This window comes from Struthio camelus, chromosome 4, assembly GCF_040807025.1.
Source record: "Struthio camelus isolate bStrCam1 chromosome 4, bStrCam1.hap1, whole genome shotgun sequence".
Classification (NCBI taxonomy): Eukaryota; Metazoa; Chordata; class Aves; order Struthioniformes; family Struthionidae; genus Struthio; species Struthio camelus.
In genome coordinates this window covers 61,012,689-61,032,933 of record NC_090945.1, presented here as the reverse complement: position 1 = coordinate 61,032,933, position 20,245 = coordinate 61,012,689, and the positions used below count along the sequence as shown (strand labels likewise).

At 40.8% G+C, this 20,245-nt stretch overlaps 1 protein-coding gene across 36 annotated transcripts in view; it reads right to left on the bottom strand.

Annotated features, from left to right (window-relative positions):
* Positions 1 to 20,245, bottom strand: part of APBB2 (amyloid beta precursor protein binding family B member 2) — a 194,739-nt gene that overhangs the window by 161,328 nt on the left and 13,166 nt on the right. For 21 of the 36 annotated variants that reach the window (XM_068943034.1, XM_068943039.1, XM_068943026.1 and 18 more), the window contains exon 2: positions 6,643 to 6,700. The exons of 14 other annotated variants lie outside the window; for them this stretch is intronic. The gene's annotated coding sequence lies outside the window, so the exon portion shown is untranslated. Of the gene's footprint in view, positions 1 to 6,642; positions 6,701 to 10,051; positions 10,190 to 20,245 lie in introns of those variants that run through there. One more of the 36 variants, XM_068943050.1, reaches the window with a different exon arrangement.

Sequence of the window (20,245 nt, the reverse complement as noted above, 5' to 3'; positions counted from 1 at the left end):
GGATGCTGACAGCAAATTGGCTGGAGAGAGAATATATAAGCATTGCTATGGAAAGGACAGTTTTGAATTGCAGCAGCAAGTCCAGAATCACTCAGTCTGATCCTTTGTGCGGCACCTGAGACTGAATTCAACGCAAGATTTTCATAAATAGGCTCCCAGATTCTTCAAAGGCACACATCGGAAGAAGGAGGAGTCATCCTTCCTTCTCAGCACTAAAGTGAATAGTCAGACACTGTATTTTGTATTATCAGATAAGAAATCATTTTTATAAAGTTATTCCAAGTCTGACAGCTAATCAAGGAAATGCACCTCAAGCAACTGAACACATTTAATTTCTCTAGAATCATGAAACGCACCTAAATACAAGAGTCCAATTATGCAGCAACCCATACTGCTAACCCTGTATGTCATCTGACTAACACTTGAAGCTTGCCTCCAAAGGCATCGCTGCCATAAGCGCCAGCTGATGCTGGTTTATGCTGCTTGTTGAACAATGCCTTCATAACACATCGCAGTAGTGTTTTTTCTTTACATTACAGATCACGGAGCATAGACATATATGTCAAAGATGGACTTTTACCTTTTCAAAGTGTAATTTCCACTAGCCACAGCTTTTAAACAGCTGCACACCGACCAAAGAGAAGGCCTGGGAACACAGCAGGGGTGCGTTTGCTGAATATTTTGTTCTCAGGGTTACCACAAAAAATTTAAAAGGCCTCCAAAAAACCCCCGCTTAGATCTAGCCAGAAGTGCATACCACAGGCACAGTCGTTCCACTAACAAAGCAGCCTTTAGGGCGGTTTTGTTTATGCACTGATTGAGCTGTTAAAAGCATGCAAAAGGTACCCCACCTATAAGAAAGCACATTCCTAAAAGTGCCCAAAAACAAAGAAGTCCTCTCTTTCACTGAACATCCCTAAAACTGTAACAGAGAACAGATTGCTTCCTAACATCTTTCATATAATCCTGTTTGTGTTTCTGCAATTCAAACAGACATCTATGAATGGCCTGTTCACAGGCTTTAACTTCCTCCTCATCCTAATCCTTTAAATTTGATGAAGATCAGCATTTTCTCCACAGAAACCCAGAGCCAATTTATAACAATAAGGCTTAAAGACCTTCAGTCATAGTGCTATAAAATGGACATTATAGGAGAGTCTAAGTGTAGTTGTTTACTTACACTGTAAGTTCCGTAACTTTTCAATGAAAGTAAAGCAAAGATGAAAAGGACAGAGAGCCTGGACTGGTGAACGTTCTCACAAGTGATACAATCTTTTAGCTACGAAGCCTTTTCTTTAAAACATAGTCTTCTAAAAGGTAAAAATGGGAGTAATACTAATTATAATTAACTAAGGCACGTTAGAAATACCAGCGATGCTGATTCTAAAGCACAGATCCCTGAGATCTGTACCAGCCCAAACTGGTAACACTGCATGTTGCTGCCCAAGCATGAGCACATCGCTTCTGGCTCTGAGCAAGACCACAGGAAACAGCTCAGGTCTCTTGTGCATCCACAGCACATCCACGTGCAATGCAGATAATCCTCCCGTGCTACTCAGGAGACGGTCAGCTATTAAGCACAAGAAAAATTCCAGCAACACTTCATTGAACAAGACAAAGCATAGCCAAGCAGCATGTGTAATCCTGACCTGGAAAAAAAAATACACGCACACACACAAAAACAAAAATCAAAAACGAATAAACAACCCCCATCCAACACTATATTCCTCATTCTTATTTCAGCCTACCAGTTTCATATAATGAAACATTTTCTTTAGTACGGCAAAGGAAGATCATGTAACTTCTGTTGGGTTGACACTAGCACATAGTTAGAAGTCCATACACTGTTATGTTATGACTAATGGCTGTTAAAATTAGGACATTGCAAAAAGCCATGAAGGATTATTACGGAATTTTTTTTGTTTAGTCCCCTAAAGACTTACATTGGATTGTCAAGCATGATAACAAAACAGGCCCCCTGGCTTCCATACAGGAACCTTAAAACCCAGTATGAAGCAGTCCCAAATTGATTATGGAGCAAGCAGACATGACACAGGGAACACAAGGGAACAAACCAGCATGAATGGAAGTAACTTGCCCAGCATCACCGAGCCAAGGACAAAACCCTGCGCTGAAGCCTGATTCTGCTGAAGTCAACTGGAATTTTGTCCTAGACTTAGACCGGATTTCAGCAACTCAAGTGTCCTAATCTGGCTATTTACTACATCACCCTGCTTTTCAATTCCTACATTTAAAGTGATACTCAACAGAGCACTACATTTAAAAGGGAAGAACTATACACTGAAAACATGATCACCGGAGGAGGTACTAGATCAGGTTCAGAGCAGGCATGAGCACATGCAGGACTGGAGTAATTGTTCGTGCTTCCCGTGGAAGCTGAATTCAAAGCATTGTTTGCAAATGTTATGTAACGCTGATAAGCTCATTTAGGGGTTACAGCTATGCTTGCTTCTATCAGATTAAAGAAAAATAGTCAGGAAAACGGTTTGCTCACGTTACTGCATTTTTATCTCGCCATAAAACACTGCTGTCAAAATTCAGCTTGCTTCCCAGTTTTATTCTCAATTAATAAAAGCCTACTTGAGAAATTATACTCATTTACATAGCCAGTATTAATAACCTCTTTGTTTTTTTTAATCCTTTCCTTATTCCTTCACCACTCTTAAAGCTTGGGTTTAATTTCTTCCCTTCCTGCACGTTCACTGCACAAAGGCTACTGTTTTCCAGAAATGTGTCCTGCCCATAAGATTGTTGCTGTGTGTTTGGGGAGACTTTGGAAGCAGAGCTACTTTCTGTTCGGGAATAACTGCACAGACTGGATTTCAGATTTGAAAACTAGGATTATAGACATTTCAGAACAGGGGTTTGTCTGCAGGATTCCTTTTCACTTTGTCCTTTAGCATATTCTATCACAGTACAAAACTGAAGCGATCCTCTTTTCACAAACAGCTTTATCTACACTGCCACCCAGACTAAATGCCAAATGCAATGTGGCAAGTTTTCCAGGCAAAACAAAGGAAAGAAAAACCTATGTCATCCTAAACGAACACCATTTGGGCATCTCTGCAGCCAAGTGTTATTGGGAGGATGACAAAAACAAGCCACAATGAATAAGAGGAAAGGCATCCCAGTTTTCAATGCTTCTGAAGTAATTAACATTAAATCTTCTCTTCTTTGGCCAGTAAAAGTTAAGAAGGAAGTAGCTACAATCTCGGACACAGGAGAAATAACAGATACAACGCAGGCACACTACATACAAAAACAGATTAAGACACATTTGACACACATGTATAAAATCAACTAACATTAAAATCACCATTTGATTTCAGCAATGTGTTGACATGAGAAGCAAGAAGGCAGTATTCATAGGCTGCCTGATAAATTCCCCTAAAATAACATATATGCCACTACTTGGACTAATCTGGCAATTGTTCCTCAGGCAAATAATTCTCACTGAGAGGTTGATTCCTCTGGTTGCTTGTTTTTCCTACAAAGACATTTTTTCTCTATATGTATGTGCTGAGATAATAATGGGTAACATGTGGAAGTATTTGCACGTGCAAAATTATATTTTATATAAAGACAATGACAGAAACCTGAAGCTTTGACGATTGTCATTTGAGAAAAGGTGGCTATGCTCAAGTGTTTTTTTTTTAAACTGTCACTATTCTTTACCTTCACATGCTGGCTAAAATTAAAAATGGAAGCGACAATTAGCATAAGGAAGGGTGTTTTTTAATACCATCAATTTTAAGCCAGAACAGAAGCAGGAAGTACAGGAAGTTTCACAGGAAAACTACTCAGCTTAATTTTATTGATGGAGACTATTCCAAAATTTCTTTTAACGTTTGAATACAGAGCAGATATGAACCTCTAAAAATTAAGGTTCATACGCAACAAACACAGAGCTACATGTGATTCAGTGCTTATTATATCAAACTGAACTTGAACCATTAAGACATCAAGTTCACCACATATGGTTTCCAGAATTAAGTTTTACTTAAATAAAACCACAAACATTAGAATGCATAGACACTATCACAATAAACTGAGTTTTAAAAAAAGTCACGTATTAAAAATTAACAATGAACTATCCATCAGTACTCACGAGGAGTTTAACTAGTATTCACAGAAACGCTTGGAAAGCTATTTTTCAAAGCATATGCTTTTCAGTCACACACCTGGAGATACTGGAGCCATAACAACCAATTCCGGACCAGGGCGGTGGGGGGTGGAAATCAGCAACACCCTGCGAAACTGAACTTAGCCCTCCTCTCGTGCCGTTCTCAGCACCCAACAGCGTTTGCCAGCTGCCCAGCTGTGCACCAAGATCTTACTGCACAGCACATCTGCTCCAGAAGTTTTACCTGTTATAACTTTCACATAATGAAATTATTGTAAAATTGCATCGTTAATACTTAGTATTAAAAAGCTATTGCTTGGAATTAGAAGTTACAGGTTATGCAGATATAAAAGGTGGGTTAAAAATTAAAGGAAAGTTCTCATGTTTGAGTCATTAAAGTCAGTGTATTTCTCAGCATAAAGCTAAAAAGGAGGGAAAAAGCAACAAAAAAGGCATAAAGATGATGCTGGAACACATCCAGATTTTCAATGTGTCTGAAGTAATTGACATTTACTGGGCAAAGAGGAGAAGATTTAAGGTAATCTCTGCTGAAACAAAAGTTTCACATTTTTCTTATTTCTTAATTAATGCTATTATTTAAGGCAAGACTCTGCCTTCCTTACTCAGCTAAAGTACTGCTCAATCTATGAGCTATCACAGCATGGATAAGATTATCAATGCATATATATTTTATAAAACAAATTCAACACAAAATCAAACTCATAGTGGACTGCTCTGCGAATGCCAGCAGCGATGGCAGCGCAAGCCTGAACCATGACACACGCCAGTTTTTGAGAGCGGCTTTGACATTCAGGATTTGGTGAAACACTTTGCACTGCCTACCCAACCAACGGAAGAGGGAAAGAAGAACCGCCCCGGTGCTCCTTTGCAGGCACCGTGGGCGCACAGAGCTGAAAGGTGCTGGGTGCCCACCACCTCCTGCCTGGCCCCGACCTGGGTGCTGGGCCGGCATACCTGCCGGATACCCAGCCATGCCAGCATGGGTAAGAAGCCAGCTTTCACCTTTGGTTCAACACTGGCATTACACTTTGGGGTACAGTTCTTCCCTCTGAAAGGTGTTGCTTCCAACACAACACTAACTTCTTTCCCCTGTGCCCCTACTTAGATTCTAGTTTCTTTAAAATAATGACATATCGCTTAAGGTTTCTCACAGGCAATACACAATATCTGCTAATGTCAGCAATAACGTCACTAGTCACTAGGCACTACATCCACAGCCAAACCCACTCCTCAGACCACTGCCCTTGGGTCAGGGCTCCCTCTTGGAGGCAGGGAGGCCCCTCCAGAAGGCCCCAGTCAAGAGGCCACCAAACAGTCAGTCCATTTGCAACACAAAGTCCCGTCACAGAACAAACGCTGGTTAGCAGACAAACAGCAAGGGCGAGAATAAGGGCTCAGTTTTCATAACAACAGCCTACCCCCCACATCCTTGTGTTTTAAAGTGTTTCATAGTCTGATGAACCCAAAGGAAGGCAGCAGGAGGGAGAGATGAAAGGCAGTTAACATGAGCAGATGACACTTTTTGATGTAAAGCAGTATCAGATAGCACTGGAGGAATTTCTGAAGAGAATTAAGTGGTATAGATGGATGGACAAGGAATATAATACCAATGGCTTTCAGTATTAAAAAATGCAAAACAGTATACTTTGAAAATAAATTCTTATACTAGTTATAAAATCACACAGGATTTTTTAATTAACTCTGGAAGTGGCTTGGAATGGTTCATCAAAACTCTGCTCAAGATACAGCCGTGGTTAAAAACAAAGAACAAAAACAAACCGCCTCCATCACCACCACAGAACCACACACACAATTAAAAAAAAGAAAAAAAACAACAGTAGTCTATTAAGTGTCTTCTAAAAGACAATGCTGCAGTCTTCTCTAGAGGACCATGTTGTGCTAGTCACCCCACAAGATGTTGCTAAACTGGCCAGAGTTTTGGAAAGAGGTAGCAGGTCTGACACTGGAAATGGAAATACTCTCAAAGAGAGACTGTTTTCTGAACAATCCCACTCTTTGCAAAAACACCAAGTATGACAAAACAGCAAATGGTTGAGAAAAGGCAGTCTGGCCATTTTTCTTTGCATATACAGGACAGAAGAACAAGCAGATATACAAAATAAAACACTAGGAAATTCAAAACAGACAAGATATATATGTGTGTGTATTATAATACTTCTATATATATAAAATGTAATATTATATATATATATATAAAACTTGTAAGCCTTTCAATTCAATGCCCCCAGTCTCTTTTGGAACAGCCACAGGCCTGTCTGCTCTCAGGATTTCATACAGGTGGCTGTGGACTTTTATCCAGCCTCACACAAAGAACAGGCATTTGCAGTGGAAGGAAACAAAAAAGTGAGACTTACAACCTGAGCACAGAGCCTACACTTCAGCCGCAACAAGGGGCTGCGCCCACATGCGGCAAGGTAATGGGAAACCAAGCGTGACGACAATAAGAAATGAGGTACCTGGCTTCTACCGCAAACCGTACAACGCAGCATTCAACATCTCACTGCAGACAGCATCCTACAAGGAAAAAAAAAAGAAAAAAGGGGGGAAAAAAGCACTGAACATGAGAATATTAGCACATGCCTGAAATCCCACCCACCGTGAGGACCCAAGACCCCTACAGAGCCCAGGCCAAACACGCCGCTGCACTGAGGTGCCTGCTTAGTCCCTTCCCGAAACAGCGCAGAATTTGCTCTTGCCATCTCGAGCCGTTTACGCAGCAGTTCTGCAGCGGCATCATTTGCACAGGAAGCAGAGGGAACTGGGATCACCTGCTCCCTTGCCTGAGGGTGTTCAAATTTTGTCCACCCAGGGAAAAGTCATAGCCACTAGGCCGGAACCTTCAGCAGAAGCTATGCGCTAATGCTTCTACAATTCAGACAAGTCATTTTATGGAGGCAAGGCTCCATCAGAGAAGCTTAACAGGCACAGGCAGTATTATAATAGGCAACATTTTGTTAGCGCTGCACTTGTATACTGACCCAATTTGAAGAGTAAGTTAAAAACAACAACAACAACAAAAACCTACACTGATACTTTTCCCCAATGAAAAGAAAATTAAAATCTTAAAAAAAAAAAAACCCCACATTTATTAACCTCAGCAGACTCACTGAAATCATAATTTGGTAGCCTGACTACTCACAAGATTATTCTACTGATACAACTGCACTGCAAAACAAATGAAAATATCTGCATAAAGGAGGGCTGCAAAGTACTAAAAATTAAGAGCTAATTAAGTTATATATTTGTGCACCATTGCCCTCTCTATTAAAGTTTAGAAAACTGAATGCAACATGCTATTATACATCATGTGTTATTATTCACATAAGTGCCTAAATTACCAAGCTTGGGAGATATTAGTTATGTGCTTATTAAAAAGCCATTTAATTCATCATATAATATACAGACTTCTGAGACTGACATAAGAAACATGAAAGCCGCTTCTGAATAGCAAGTTGCAATCAGAAGTTATTTCTGCTGCCATAAAGCCAATTCTTCCCTCCAGATCTGGTTTCCCACTCACTCTGAGCCACAGTGGACAAGCGTTTCTGAAGTCTGATTCTTGCACTTCACATTTACTTTCTTACTTTCTTTAAAAAAAAAAAAAAAAAAAACCTTCCTGAGTACAATCTTCAAGAGGAGTTCACAGCTCCCCAGAAAGCTGCATAAAATCACTGATAAACACCAACCAGAGCTAAAGGCTCTGAATAAACCAAGTTTCATTGCAATGTTTAGACCAGAAACTCTTGCAGGGGGGCAGAGGGGAAGACAAACACCTGCACTGGATGAACTAGCGACACAAGAGCAGTTACTTCAGGAGCAGAGGACATCCTCAGAGGCGCAGGGAAGAATCAGGTGCGGGGACGCAGTCAACTCCCCGCTGCCAGCGTGTGCTGTGCAAGCCTTTGGGGCAGCTTGCTCACGCGCTACGGAAGATGCTGCGCAGCTGTCAGTCATACGGCTCTCAACCAGCCCCTGCTGCGCTCTCACACCCGCGCATCACTTCTATTTCTTCTTTCCTTTCCTTTTCACCTTGTGCCTAACCAATGACGAGCTTCACCAGCCTGGAATTTCTTCAGCTTCGCTGCAGGTTGGCAGGCCGCAAGGGGAGCGACAGGCTGCGCCCGGGGTGGCACGGCAAGCCCTGAGCGGGGCCACCGGCGGCCAGGGGACGGGGCCGCGAGCCCCTGCCAGCAACCAAAACGTGCCTCACTTGGCCCAGCTGCTTGCGCCCCTGCCATCCCTTTGTATGCCAGCCACTTTTGTTAGCAGGGTGGGAACGGTTTTAAAACTCCTCAGACCTAAATTCAAGGCTGACTTATCAGCTCAGCTTCTCAGAAGCCATTTAATATCAGAAATAGGTTTCTGAACACTCCTGTCCTTCCCCCTCAAAGGGTTTTCCAGACCATCAGGAAGATGGATGAAAATTTCCCCTCAAAATCTGAAGTATTTTTTATATATTTATATATATGTTCAAAAGAGGCTAAAATATTTTAAAGAATTCTTAAATGTGTTCTGCGTGAAGGCAACTGTCTTTTATCACAGAAACCGCAGCTAAGTGTCCAATGTTCCATTCTTCATCTCATCGTTATGTCTTCAAGAGTAATTCACATTAACAATGTATCTTTTCTCTTAAAATTTGATAAGAATTTTTCAAATACTAACTTATACAATGCTTATTAAAAAAAATTATTATTATCTTCAAGTCAGAGACATGCCATGCTCCACAGCCAGCTCTTACAAAGATGAAACACACTGATTTTGTAATGGTAAGAGATAGCACTGGGTTCTTTATCATCTGTAGATAATATATGTATATATTTAGTTAAGTTATTTATAGATATATTTATATATGTAACTAAAGTGACAAATATAAGTAAATAAGTGCACATAGCGTATATTTAGTTACAGATGTATACTGTATATGTGTGCATGTATATATACACACATATAGATAAAAATAGAGAGGAAGAGCGCGCAAGAGAGCGAGCGCCTGAGTTGCCTATTATACTAAATTACTTTCCACAATGTCACTTCTTCCTGTGCTCTCCAGTTGCCAGGCAACTGTTTCTGCTGCCTTTGGATGGAAAGGTGGAAATGGATGACACGAATTGTATCACTTTTGTCGTGTCCATCACTACAGCTGTGAGTGGCACTGTTTCACTCTACTTAGAGATCCCAGTTATTCTTCATTTTACTTCTATACACATTCTTACTGCTTGCTCTCGGTGACGTAGACTTGAAGCTCTTGAAAAAGAACATGAACCTAAAACTACATATTACATTCAGGCTGAATGAGGGCTTTGAAGGTTTCCGAGTCAGCCTTCTTTTGGCATCGCCAGCTAACTTTTGGAGCAGCTAACAGCAGCACCGTTCTTGTATCTCTGCAGATGAGATGACTGCTTCTCCAGCTAGTCTCCAAACCTGCTCTTTACAACGTACCCCAGCTTCTCTAGTTACTGCCTTAAACCTTCAGTAGCAGAGAAGAAAAAAAAAAAAAAAAGCCTGGAAAGACATGGAACAGCAAAAGATAACAACAAATTTCCCTTCAAAATTGTTTCCTTTTGTTTGATTTGCCTTGTTTTATTCTAAGTTAATTTCAAATTAAGAGTGCAGTTTTTGAGCAAAAAAATCCTGAACTTTTACATAAGGAAAAGAAAGATCGGAACAGAACGTCTTGACGTTTCTAAAGAGCCGAGCAGGAAATTCACAAAAAGCAATCCTTTGCCACAAACGTTTTTTTGTTTTCATTTAAACGCACTGAAGCGTCAGAGCCTTCACAAAACTGGGCACGTTTCAGGCAATCAGGTAAGTTAAAAGACAAAAAAGAAAAAAGCTCTTTCTAGTCAAGAGAATCTAGAAACTTACATTTTCAAGAGAGTCTCCTCATTTCAACCTAGAAAGCCCCAGCTCAGCGCAGAGTACCAGGAGAGGGTTCTCCAGAACAGCGCAGCCTCCCCAGCTGCCAGCGAGCTGCAGGGCTTCGCTCTCCTCTCCGACTGAAGCAACCTCTGACGGCAGAGGAGAATGATTTTAATCCTTTAGCAGCTTAAACCAGAGTATAGACAACTTTTGCCTCTCCAACTCTTTCTGGTTTCCATGGTAGTGATAAGGCCAGATTGCTAAAACGTGGTGAATGCACCTAAAGCTGCTTTGGAAAAACAAGAACAAAGCAAAACACAAACAAACGAAAAAACGCCAGGAGCCTAACCTAATTGGACACTTTTCTGAATCCTACCAGGAACTTACTGCCTATTGTAACGTGGCTACTGTGAAAAGGTAAAGGAGGAAATGCTCCCAAACATTTGCGATCCAAGCCTGTGTCAGCACAGGCTGCCAGGTTGCTATTCTCATTGTTTATAATTTTTTAAATAATCTCTTAGATAGTCTTCCAAGGAAAAGCAGTGACACAAGTAAACAAAAGCAGTAACAGACAACATAGAATAAAATGTCATGGCCTGGCAGTGACTCAAGGTCATTTAAGTGTTTTTCTGTCTTAACTATCTACAGTAAAAGAGCTGATCTGCAAGTAAACAAACAACCAGCCAGCTAAATTCAGTCCCATCAGTTCCCGATGTCTAGCGGTCTCCATGGATGTGCATACTGACATGCTAGCTATCTTCTAGGTGACGCAGCATTAACTTGGAGCTGGCACTAATAATACCAGTGGTAACAACTGTGGCATTTACAGCTTTCTGCTGAAAGCCAAAAATTAAGGCAGTTGAATAGACAAAACCAGACAGCTCACCTTGCACGGCACCCGGCTGCACGGGACATGCCTGCAACCACAGGGGAATGGAAAGAGGGGCTCAGGCCTCCTTCACACCTTCAAAAGCTTGTAAAGCCATCAAAGGGGAGAAGTCTCCACAGGTGCTATGGAAACTGATGCCTTAGAAACACCTATATTTCAAATCCCATTATGACTCACTAAGAAAAGGAGGATGCTTAACTATTTCACTCTTAACCACACAACTTTATTCAAGCCACCTCCCTCCACTTTTCCCCCGGAACACATCAGCACATTTACCAAATATCTAATATATGCAGGAATCCTTACGTAAACTAGATATTAGAGCATGTCTTAAATTCCCCAGTGCTGCCAGTGTACACAGATCCTTTCATGAATAAACAGAATGGGGTTATGCAGGGCACTGAAGACAGCCACCTTCACAGCATAAACCAGTGAGATTTTATCCCTTTGTACTTCCACACTTGTACACTGATGCTTCGTGACAGGCAACACGGTTGCCTTAGTAACGTAAATCATCTTATTGGTTATTAAATACCACATTCAATATAATGTTTAAGCTGTTCTACAATAAAGCGCTTTTCTAAATATAACACCTTTCCCAAACAACACTAAAAGCACCACGCAAGTTGTAAGCAGCTTGACATGACCAACCAGTTTAAAAAGAAAACGAAATGCCTTTCAAATTGAGGGGATTTAACAGCAACTGCTAATTATTGCTTTACCAAAAAAAAAGGGGGGGGGGGGGGAGGAGAAAAGGAAAAAAAAATCACCACAACCCAACCCTCAGTAGCCACCCTAGCTTTTTTAAACTTGGAGGGAAAAACTTGTCCAGGAGGAAAGCCTTTATTCATCGTTCACTGTATTTCTGGTCGTACGGGGACATGAGCAGCGCTCCTAAAGGTTAACGATGGAGGAGGAGGAAGGTGTTCTGTCATTATCCCAGTCAAAAGGCACACCTGTTTTAGAAAAACTCTAAATACACTGCAAATTTCTAAGTTTTCTTTAGGAGAGAGCAAAATATTAACAAAGGAGGTGGAAGAGAGACATTTACGCTCCAAAACACCAAGAGAGCCTGAAAGGGGGCCAAATGGCACTGTCTGTATTTAGGCCTCATCTACTGTATGCCTCTACACCCATGTTCAATCACGCAAAAATCATTAGCGAACTTCCATAGCTGTGCTTCTGCTTGCCACACAAGACCATGCATTTCTGAACACTGTCCTGTATCAAACACGCTGCAGTCAGTAAACAATTGGCAGGCACACTTTGAGCCCAAGCACAGCTGCCATCCTTCGCAATACACTCCAGGCCATGCCAGGAAAAAAAAAATAGCAAGGTTAATAAATCTTTAGTTTCAGGTGATTTTGCTTAGTGTTTTGCAGTTTCTTTATAGCAAGAACAATATTCTTGTTATAAAGTCATGTTATTTTTCACAACTAAACAGTGAGCGTTTTCAAGCAAGGAGCATCTTCACCTCAGCATTTCAGCAGTCAAATTCAGTCTCCAGTTTCCCCTTGTCAAACAGGCAGTTTGACTTGCTTCTTGGATATATATCATTTTTAAAGAAGGACCAGCCGAACCATTAGAACTAGACGCGTACATCTGAAAAACACTATCCTGAAACTCTACAAAAGTCATACTGTCTGCCAGGAAAGAGTGCTAAAATCTCTCCAATTTGGCTAATCCTTAGACATCAGCCTAAAGCCAAACTGATCAAGAACCAGACCTCACAGTAAGCAAAACTGAAACTTCTCTAGCTTCTGGTCTTCAGGGCCCACGTGACCCAATATCAAGACAGTGCAGTATTAGGGGAGGAAAAATAAAAGGCATAAATTCTCTTTTAACAGAGAAGTATTTTAAATGCTTTTTAAGTATGATGGAAATAACATCTTTTATAGAATTGAGCATGTACACTGCCATATTTAATTCATGGTTATGAAATGAGTACCCAAAGCTGGTACTCCTCACAGTCAGTCCTATCTTATTCACCATGGATTCCAATGGGTTGCTTCAGAAGTAATATACTATGCAACAGGAAAAGGGTGGCAAACACCTTCCTTTAGAGGGCAAAAAGGTATTTCCTATTGTCTGAATAAAAGGTTCACCAATGATTCTATATATAAAAATCACATACTGCTGCCATGAAGATTTTCAATACAATAGTGTATTTAGGAAAACCATCACTCATGCTTGCTCTATTATCGCCCCTGTCTAGCCTACGGAGCCTCTTTCACTCGCTATGCAGGTCTGGAGGAGTAGGAACAGACACTGTTTGGACAGTTTTCCCTGTCTTCACTGGATGGATGTGAAACAGTGAGCTCCTAATTTACCCACCAGACTGGGCAAGGCTGGTAGCAGGAAACTACTGACTCAAAACGACTTCTGAAGACTCCTCCTAGGGCTGCTCACCCTTTCCTAGTGCTACGTCTAAAGCTATAGATCACTCTTAGCCACGGTGGGGTTGTACTGACGTTTAAAATCAGTTTTTCTTCCACTCCTCCTTCTCTTCCTCCCCCCCCCCTTTTTTTTTTTTTTTTTAAAAAAAAGACAACTATAAAACACAAACTAAGCCCCAATGGGGAGGGGGAAGAGTTGCTTTGGGTTACAACCTGAATTAACTTTGCAGTCAAAGAATGATACCATTTAATTAATGCAAATACATTACATAACCTTCTGCATTTAATGTACCGTTATAATTATGTACACAGTGAAGTTCTTCCTGAAGCCTTTGCAGCAATAGAGGCAGAACTAGAACTTTACTGCTGCTTTTGAATCCACCTCAAGGTAAAATATGAGAGGCCAAAGAGGCGGTTGCACTAGCAGCCTGGGACACCTCATGGCTGCAGACAGTCTAAGGAGCAGAAGCTGGTAAGAGAGCACTCTTCCTCTTTCGCAGGATGAGCAAACCAGCCCAGCTATCCTTAGCGCCACTTCCAAAGACAATTAGTAAAGTTTTGACTAGCTTTTCAGAGCCACAAGCACAAATGGAGAGTATTACGCTACTTTGAAAAGAAAAACTGTGACAAACAAAGGCAAACTAAGGCAGAGTTGGAAAGGAAACTGCAAAAGACTACAGAAATCCCAAGCCACAAGAAACTTCAGGGCATCTCCCCAGAAAATGATGGGTACTACCGGGGCCAAAGCCAACGCACAAAGCTGTTTCCCTGCGTTCACAAAAAGGAGGCCTTTCTATACCAATTCTGTTTGAGAGCAAACTTTCTCACTTCTCATTATCAAAAGGATGCATTTCTTCCTAGACAAGCCCTCAACTGTGCACTGTGTAACGCCTTAATACTTCTACATGTCCATTACAAACATCTCACCTCACATAGCCTAGATTAATGTTTGCCTTTCACACAATCATAACTTTTGGGGCAAAGCTTTTTGTGAAGATACTATCTCATCACTAGTCCCACCCCAGCCTAGGGGTTTCCTTCTCTGTGGAACCTATTATTTCCCCTTTAACCAGTCCCTCAGTCACTTCATAACTAGTGCCTCTCTCCTTCAGTTTAAGAGTTTCCCACTTCACATCATAATAAGTGTTCTAATAAAGACCTGCTATATTAAATATATTTATCTTAATTCAGATTTTAAGGTGAAAAGGGGGTCATTTATTCTGGCACAGTCTACTCACGGAAAAACTTCCATTGCATTTTATCCCATTTCCATTTACCGTCATGTTTAATTACTCTTTCCTTCAGTATTTGTTTTAAAACCACAAGGCTGATAGTTCACTTTCTTCCGTAAACACACAACATGGTGCTTCAAACGCACCAGGGCTGTTTCCACTTATGAAAATAAATAACCTGTGCACACGTTCACATTCTATTAGAACCAAAGCCAAGAAATAAGCAAAGAACAAAAATACAAAGCTTCTATGCACAGGGCAGAATTTTAAAAATAGTCTCAATACAAAAAACCCAGAGTTCTCTTTCACCACAAACAAGGCTCATATATAGGTGGAGAACAAACAATATAACAAGTCACCCTAACAAATACCATCGGTTTCTAAAGCTTTTCTCATTTAACATTCCAAGACACAGTAGTCTGCTGAGAAACGGTTATTCCAAGTTTGTGGTTTTCCCACCCAAAGGGAAAAAAAAATATTACATTTTCCTTTTGAACAATTATTAAATTCTCTTCCTTATACGATATTTAATCCAGAGCAACAGCATTTATACCTCTGTAACAATACCAGCACCCATTAACAGTGAGAATTAGCCAAGCGACTAATTGCACGGAAGTGAGATCCTACCGCAAGGCCTCTGAGAGCGCATTAAGAAGCTCCATATCAGAGGAAGAAGCCCATGAGATCAGCTTCCTTCCAGTTCAGTTAATGGCACACAAAGTCCTTCCTCTGCCATTCCTTACAGATGTCCCACAGTCACACAAGTGTACATTCATGCAAAGGGGTCACTGACACGAAATTAAGCCACTTAATTCAAGTCAATTTTGACATGTGAGAGCATGAAAATGGATTCAGTAAAGTTCTACTGGTTAGATAGTCCACATTTATCGCGGGCAGCAGTTAATGCTCTGTATGCAGAAGACTTCTGTACAAAAACCAGTCTTAATAGTAGCCATTCAGAAATTCAATGGGAGGAGGGGGAGAGAGGGGAGGGGGGGATCACAAGTACTATGGTAAATAGGCCTGTTGGGTTGCCCAAGCAACGTGTAACATCTCCTTCATACCACTCAGAAGGGCAACATACAACCAGGGCACACTGCACATGTAAATAAAACTGCATCAAAGAACTCCTTGGTAATAATGCGCCCAAATCCAGTGGTTGCACACAGACGAATGAAACAGAAGATTGACTAGTGATCTGCACAAAAAACAGGAAGTAGACTAAGAGTAGGATTAGTTTACTCCAGACAAAAAGATATAATGATCTAAATGAAACAATAACCAATTAATATTACAGCACAATCAAACAGCTCTCTCCTGTCAAAAGGAATGTGGAAAAATCTAGTATATTATCACCACCCTTAGGTCCTCGCTACCCTAGAAAAAAAGAATTGATTACTGACCTTTGTATCACAAAGGGCGCTACTCAGAAAATGAAAGTAATAATTACTCTTCATTAGAAAACCTCTCATTTTTAATCAAATTTAACAATTCAAAACCACCTGTTTCTTGCCTTCCTTCTAAAGCGTTTGGGGTGACAAGCATTTTGATCCTGAAGCGCTCTCACGAGGACTCATGGAACCAAACAAGGTGCACGCTCCCGCACTCCACCAAAGGCCAGGCACTTCCGTCGAAACATACCCAGCACAAGTTTCACTGAAATATTACTAAAAGCAGTACTTGTGCCCCTTTTTTTGCATTCCCAACATGTTTCATTCCCCGTGGGCTAGCAGCCAGTCATCTCACAGCAGTAAATCCCAAATCCATGAGCATTTCTATGCTAAAGCTGGTTGGTGCAAGATGCTCACAAGAGAATATTTGCTAGCTTGTAACTAAGATTCAGAGATGACTAGTGCTGTACTAATCATGCTGTTGTGCCACTTGTCACAACTGTAGCGACACGGTCATTATTAGCATGCAACTTGCATCCAAAGTTTTATGTTAAAGACTTGCATAGTTCAAGAAATTCATGTCTCTTATGAGACATTTTGGGGGTACATTCCCTGGCACATGGCCTCTTCTTTGCAACTCACACACAATTTCTGCAGGGGTAAAACCAGCCCGGGTACCCAGACATGCTACCTCCTCACCAGAGAGGAGGAAGAGGCAGCAGGCGAACACATCTAACAGGTTACATGCTAGCTATCTCCAGATAACGCGAGGTACCTAAGTGACAGAGTAGCTGGGGTAAGCAAGGTCAGCATCTAGGCAGCTCTAACCTAGGCTGGCCATCCGGCTAAAATATTTTGTATATGTAATCAGAATGCCATGAAATTGTGAAGTCCTGAATAAAAATAACGACCAGCTAAAACAAAGACTTGCCGCTTGTGTTCGCTCCTGCACTCATCTAATCACAAATCAATTGTCAGAGGAAGCTCCCTTGCTCTCCAAGAGCAACGAGGTGAGCAGAGGAAAAAGGTTTCAAAGTGCTCTGATTGAGATGGTAACCGCCTCACCAAAGGCGAAGTAAGAGAAAAAACCTCCCAGAGTTTCTCCACACCACAACAAATCTGCACATAAAGTAAAATGACACACATCCTTAACTGCCAAGAGTGGATATCAGCAGGGGTTAAGGGGAGGACAACAGAAGCGAACTGAAGATCTAATCCTTGCTGTGGACTTATTAGTCTTCAGGCCATTCACTAAATTATTCACAATCTCATCAGTGCAATCAATAGCCTCCATTTCTTCTCTTGCTCTTATTTTGATTATAAAGCCTACTTGTTGCCACCCAGCTTGAGTTTAGTTAAAGCATATTTGGGAGTGAAATCATGAAATCTGTTTTTCCTTTTCTTTCTATTGGTACCTCAGTTAATGAAACCATGGTCTTGAGGGTAACCAAATTATGATCAAGGCAATTGCCTTATCTGCATTCAGCTTACATCAACTACTTGCTATTTTAAGAGTACAGTATATGGTAATCTTCAGATGTGCCTTTCCAGTTTTAATATCAACTACTCTTTACACTTTTTCAGAGTTCAGGAACAAGAATTTGGAATTTGCTGTCTACAACTATTCTTATTCTTTTGAACACTTCCAAGCTCATTTCTGCACTTCTGCTCTTCAAGTTTTTTGGTCCCTGTAAGCTTTTACCACTGCAGGTCAGACCTCTGAGCAACCTATCTAACTGTGTGGTATTTCCTTGTGAAATACCTTGTGAAGCAATAACACCTTTTCTCAGGGTCAGCTTGAGTAGGGCTGTGCTCCTCTAAAAGCCTTATACTCCACCAGCAAGGCAGAGCGCTTCCCCATCTACTGTCCTTTCCGATTTCCGGCCCAATGGAAAATTGGCAATTGATCTTCTGAACTACACTGCTATTCTCTCTTCTCCGCAAATTGCTGTTTCCGCTTTGTCTCTTGGCACACTGGCCACAAATGTCACCAGGTGAAAAACACAGTGGAAAGTCATGCTGCTGACATGTTGCTGAAGCCAAGCAGCCAAGAGACCCTCCACTGCAGTGGAAGGATCTACACAGAGTCTCTACCTATATTATTTCATTTAGGATGCAAGTGAAAAAAGTCAAAAACTGACTGTTTCCCCTTCTCTCCTTCCACAGTTGCCTCCGACTCATTTCTGAAGACAAATACATTATTTCTTGTTTCTAATTACACAAAATATCTATGCTTGCCTGACATGATGTGAAAGAGACAGCATAAAAAGGATAATGGGGGCAGGGGGGAGGGAGAACAATTCTCAGAAGTTAGACATGCGCTGAGAAATCCACGTGACATCAGAAAAAAACACTAGTTGTGAAAAGCAAATTCCTTCTGGTAGGGCATTTTTTCACTTTGTATACAAAGTATTCAAATGAAAGCAGCTAACCCCATGCAAACATTGTAAATACTGTGCTTTTTATCTCTGGTTTTAAAAAACAAATTTTAAAAAGTGTTTTAAAAATAGAAACGCATATACCATGAAATAACAGTGAGCATATAAAGAAAATACGCAATAGTATATAGAAGTCTTTTATGACTACTCCTGTTCAGAAGTAAAAGTCAAGTTTCCTGATCTTGGTCCTTACAATAAGCTGTCTTTCTATATTAACTGTTCAATTTCTGATGCCATCTCTGGTGTTGCTTAAGATAACAGACCTAAAAACAAATTCCTAATAAAGTTAAAAAAAAAAAAAAGTCCCTAGATGAGATCAAGATCACAATGCTATTTCACTACATCCATTTCAAAAGTACTGATAATTTTATGACTGATTTCCACACAGTAAGCTGGTACTTATTGTTATCAGATTATACAGGCCTCTAGAAGAGCCAAGCATTTAGGTGTACGCTACTCCAAAAAAAAAAAAAAAAAAGATTCTTTCATGAAAAGCTCTTGAGAGAGGCATAAACTCTGCTTATGCATGAGCTTGTCACATTCAAAGGACATGCTTTTGGAAAATGCTAGGGCTTATGCTCATTTTCATAAACCAGCTGTGGCCTTTTCACTAGCTTTACACCGAATCTCTCAAGGCCTTTTAAAACTTCCTGTTGAACTGTAAAAGCATTTGAGTTATCTTACTCTTCTGAATTAGAAATAATAAATGTCACGGACACTACTACATTAGGAATTGCCAAGAAATTCCAGAAGAATACAGCTTGTGAAACTCCTAGACCCAAATTTCAGTTTCTGTGAAACAAAACAGGCTTATTCTCAAATTTAGGTACATTTAGAATTGTTCAGGATAAATCAAGGCCTGTCCTTAAAAAATGAAAGGGAAAAAAAAGTGGATTTATATTGTACTTGGTGCACAGTATGCCTTCTCACTGTTCCACAGTGGTGTTCTTTTTCAAGGTCAGTGCCTAATTTCTTGCAAGTGATTTAGGTTTATTTTACTGCTGAGTTTTGCAGCCCATTTCATCATCTAACTCCTCTGTGTAATTAAAATTCCTCTTGATCTATTTATGTGCTAACTTCTGCCTCCACCTGAGCCCACCAGCGAGTGCCTCTCCTGAGCTAGAGTTTAGAAGCATTGGTATCTTCATTTTGGAATCACAAGGTATCTGCGCCATTATCCCTGGAGTGTCTTTTTGTTTGTTTTAAAAACATAAGCAAATTAAGATGAATTCTTTATTATGAAGCATCTAAAGTTTTCCTACCTCCTTCCAAGCTCACCAGTGTCCCTCCTTCCGCAGGGAGGCTACATATCCTATCACATCAACCACTGTATTTACCAATGCCAAACAACTTTCTTGCAATCTCATTCCACACAGCAGCCCAGAAACAGGGAAAGCCCAGTTTCCCACCTGAATTCTTTTCTGATTGCTTGAGGAAAAATTTAAAAAAAAATTTTTTTGAACATATATTTCAAAATATTTTCAACAAAATATTTTGACTCAACCCAGGGAATACTTAGGATGTGCTCAGACCACAAGGCAAACAAGAATGCTGTCTGAGTGCCAGACCCTGCTGTGCAGTGGGTCCCAAGGAGAGGGACACTGCCCATCACCAGCTGGGCGGCATGCAGGATGCACAGGACATACCAGGCAGCAATGACAGGAGCCCAACTGCAGCATCTTGTCTTCCCTCTCCAGCCAGCTGAACACATATCTTGTGTGTCGTTAATTTTGTGTGATACAACTTTGAGCCTCAGCAGCCAGTACTGTGTCAGACAAGTTGGCCTAAACAAAGTCTCTATAGCTTCTTCATTCCTCACCTGGAACTCTCCTGGTAGAGTACACAATTATTGAA